A 4,566-nucleotide genomic window follows, 5' to 3' on the forward strand; every position below is an offset into this window, starting at 1 on the left:
ATATATTACCTGTGAGTTAGGATTAAATGAGTTCATATATTAAACAGAATATATTAACTGCTTTCTGGGCAGACATGATATGCCTGCCATATATGAGAATATACCAACTCATTTCTCTTTAATATATGAACTCATTTAATCCTACCTCATAGAATTAAATGAGTTAATATATTGTTTTAAAGTGTACTGAGATTTGTTTTAATCAGATAGAGTAAAACACATAGACACAGAAATGACTGTTATTAAAGAAGAAGTTTTCACACTTACCAGATCCTGAGAAATAGAAGGTACACCACACCATGCAGGGACACATAGTGAAGCAGCAGGGTTGGTCAGAGGCAGAGGATGTGAAGGAAAATGTGGGCAAGAGTCTTTACTGTAGTGGTGTAGAAAGGGAGAGGTGAGGCAGGGTAAGTAGGTTTCGGATTGGCTAGTTTGAGGAATTTTAGCTGGCTCTGGGGCATAGGGGCTGTTCCTAATTGTTTGGCTCCTGGCTCTGGGTAATTAGGGCAGGGGAATAGGTATGGGAGCATGACAAAGGAAGTGGTTGGGGCATGGGCTCTGAATTAGTTGGTTTGCATGGGAAAGGTGCAGTCACAGGGGGAGTTTACTATCTGGAAATTGGCTAGCCCTGGTGGGGAGGGGCAGGCTGCAAAGTCAGCAAGGCCCCAAGATGTCAAAGCATCAGGAAATACAGAAAATAAAGAATATGATTAATATACACAAGTAAAGCACTTATCATAAGGCATGACATTTGTCATGCACTCAGTAAGTGTTATTTATTATTTACATTATGAATTTGTAGCTCAGAGGGGGTAAAGTGATATACTAAGGTCAGGTAGTTAATAATGGTAGATGAAAGTCAATTTCCACATTCTTACTTCAGGGTTCTATCTATAATACCATACTGCCCCGCACACGTTATTAGCAATTCCTTACTGTATACAACTACCAACCTTTGCTCTTCTTATAGTAACTGGTTCTTCAGTGGTAAGGAAACCCTTTCTCTATAAGCTCCATCTCATGGTCCAGATGAAGTAGCCTAATGACTTTGCCTTCCCAGATCTCTGGGTTTCAATAGTTCTGATAATCTTCTGAGTACCTTTGGAGTATGCCTCCAGCATGAGAGGAGAAAGTAGCCTAGACTCAGAAGGCAATGTGGCAGGCATATCACGTCTGCCCAGACAGCATCACATATCCATGTAGCAATCAGGTGAAGAGCAAAAAGTAGAGGCTGAAAGAGCTTTGCCTACCTCCTGGATCCCTACTTCTCCTGGGACTGCAGGTTATCACTGAAAGACATCAAGACCGGAGAAACATCATATCCTATAACTCTCAGCTATGTCGGAGCCAAGGCTTCCATTCTGGCCCACATGTCAGTCAAGACACAGTCAGTGGGGGCAGCAGGTGTTGTGGGAGTTTAGGGATAGAAGATAGAAAGGGGAAAAACGGAGAGGAAAAAGAAAGTGGGGGGGGGAGGTGGGAAAACGAGTAAAGGCATGAAGGGAGAGGAAAAAAAAGAATCCTAACATTCACAGCTGCCTACAATGTGCTAGGCATCTTAAAATACAACATCGCAGCTAGTCCTCACCAATAATTAGGTGGTTATTATTATTCCTATTAAATAAGAAAGTTAACACAGAAAGAAAATAAATAGCATGTCTAAATTTGCTTATTTAATAAGAAGATAAGCCGATCATCAATACAAATGTTCTAAAATGTAACTTATTTTCACTGTCCAAGAATAAAATGTTATGTTATGGAACAAATGAAAACAGTTATGGATAAAAGCAAAAAGTAAATGCAATATATAGGAGAAAGAAAGGAGAAAAGGAAGGAGTTGCAAAGAATTCAGAAGCAGGGACCCAATTTGTAATAAGTTATTCAGTGTTTATCACTGGAATGGCAATTGATCTAGGGTTGGTCTTTTTTAGATCTCAGACTCCTCTAAGAAGCAATCACTTATTAATTAAACAAATATTGATATATTTTAAATTCCAGGAATTCCTCTTGTTACTTGGGGAAAACTATAACAATTCCAATAATATCTGCTTTGAGAAGTTTAATTCCAGTGATGTCAACAACCAGGAGCATGCTGAATTTACAGGTGTGATTCCCCTGTAACTGTCCCATACTGCTCATTACGTTTGTGTGTGTGCTTATAAGGTTACAGCAGAAAGGAACAAGGAAAAGATAAATTCACTGAAGTGGGAAAATGGTGTAATATTACCTTTGACAGAAGAAAGCGGATTATTCCTTTTGCTTTTGTTTTTTCCAATAAGAAAAATAATGTTTAAAGTGGAAAAAGGAAAAGATTAAGGGGGAAAATGAGGCTAAAACTGAGAGAAGATAATAGCAGAACAATTACCTATTTGTAGTATTTAAGGCAATATACCCACAGAAATAATGTCTCAGGATATGAAAAAGATCATTAATCAGCTGTAATTCTGTCATTATATCTGCAAGAAGACCTGGAGATAATCAAAAATATCCTGAATTTAAACAAACAAACAAAATATCCTGAATTTATAAAGAGGCTAACTGAAATTTTAAAAATCTAAAAGGCAAGCTTAATTTAGGGACTCTGTGACTTTACACTACTTAGTTTTTAGTAGAATTCCCTGGGAAGATTTGTGGGTATGGTGATCACTAGACGAAGGCTTGGATTTATAAAGGACAACTCATAAGTCACTGTCAAGCTGAAGTAGAATTCTNAATAAAAACAAAAGAAGCTTTGGCAAACGATTCATATCCATAGTAGTTTTTTTTAAAGTCCTGCATATACATAGAAAATCAAACAAACCAAGAAAACAATAAGGAGAAATTTGAGTAGGCAGTTCACACACACATACACAAAAAGATATCCAAAATGCCAGTAAATATATGAAAAGATGCTGAACTTCAAGTGTCATCAGAAAAATGCAAATGAATTAGACTTCTTAATAGAAATATGATAAGCAAGAATTTGATAATGCCTTCATTGTGTGTTCATTTCTTACTGTGGAAAATGAAGTAGCACCTCTTCTATTTTTTTAGCAGTGGTGAGAGTAAACACATTTGTCTTGTTCTTGATTTTAGGGGGAGAGCATGCAGTCTTTCACCATTAATAGAACTCATACTGTTGGCTACAGTTATTTTTTTCAGATGGCTTTTCTCAGGTTGAGAAGTTTACTTTTTATTCCTAGTTTGTTGAGTGTTTTCAACACGGAAAGGGTATTGGATTTTGTTTAACACGATTGAGATGATCATGTGATTTTTGTTTTTATTCTGTTGATGTGGTGTATTACATTGATTTTTGTTTTTTGTTTTGGGTTTTTTTAAATTAATTAATTAATTAATTAATTAATTTTATTTAAATTTATCAATATACAATGTAGTTGATTTTCATATCCCTTTACCAATTCCTCTTTCCCACGTCCCTCCCCCTCTTCTCCCATCAATGTCGTATCTGTTCACTTGTCTTAACAAGTTCAAGTAATTGTGATCGTTGTGTCTTCTTCCCAAAACCCTGTTTATTTGTTTGTATATGTATTTATTTATTTTTTTTTATCTCTGACAAATAAGAGAGAACATACAGTATTTCTCTTTCTAGTCCTGGCTTATTTCACTTATAATTTTCTCTAAGTCCATCCATGTTGCTGCGAATGGTAGTACTTCATTCTTTTTTATAGCAGAGTAGTATTCCACTGTGTAGATATACCACAGTTTCCATATCCACTCATCTGATGATGGACATTTGGCCTGGTTCCAACTCTTGGCTGATTTTTTTGTGTTGAGTTTGTATCCTGCAACTTTACTGAAATCATTTATGAACTCTAAGAGTTTTTTTGTGGAAGCTTTAAGGCCTCCTTTGATATATAGGATCATGTTATCTGCAAACAGGGACAGTTTGACTTCATCTTTTCCAATCTGGATGCCCTTTATCTCCTTCTCCTCTCTGATTGCTCTGGATAGTACTTCCAACACTATGCTGAATAGGAGTGGTCAGAGTGGGCATCCTTGTCTAGTTCCTGTTCTTAAGGGAAAAGCTGCTCAGGATGATATTGGCGGTGGGCTTATCATTGCTTGATTTTTGGATGTTAAATCAACCTTGCATTCCTGGGATAAATCTCATTTTGTCATGGTGTATAATTTCTTTTTATATATTACTGGATTTGGTTTGTTAGTATTTTGTTGAGGATTTTTGCATCCATATTTATAGGAGATATTGGTCTGTAGTTTTATTTTCTTGTGATGTCTGTTTTTGGTATCAGGATAATAATAGTCTTATGGAATGAATTGGAAGGCATTACTTCCCCTTCTATTTTTTAAAAGAGCTTGTGAAGAATTGATATTTATTATTCTTTACATGCTTGGTAGAGTCATCAATGAAGCCATGTTCAGGAAGCTAGACAGAGACAAGAGCAGGAGGAGGAAAACTGATTATTTGCAAACAGGACAACTGGTTCCCCAAGGACATAGGCAGGCACATGCACAAAAGTGGCCTAGAAGACAAAGACAGTTCCAGAAAGAGAGCCCCGCCCCCCCCCCCTTGGGAACGATTTGGCTGGACCAATGAGTTCCCAC

This window comes from Galeopterus variegatus, unplaced genomic scaffold, assembly GCF_000696425.1.
Source record: "Galeopterus variegatus unplaced genomic scaffold, G_variegatus-3.0.2 Scaffold2434, whole genome shotgun sequence".
Taxonomy (NCBI): domain Eukaryota; kingdom Metazoa; phylum Chordata; class Mammalia; order Dermoptera; family Cynocephalidae; genus Galeopterus; species Galeopterus variegatus.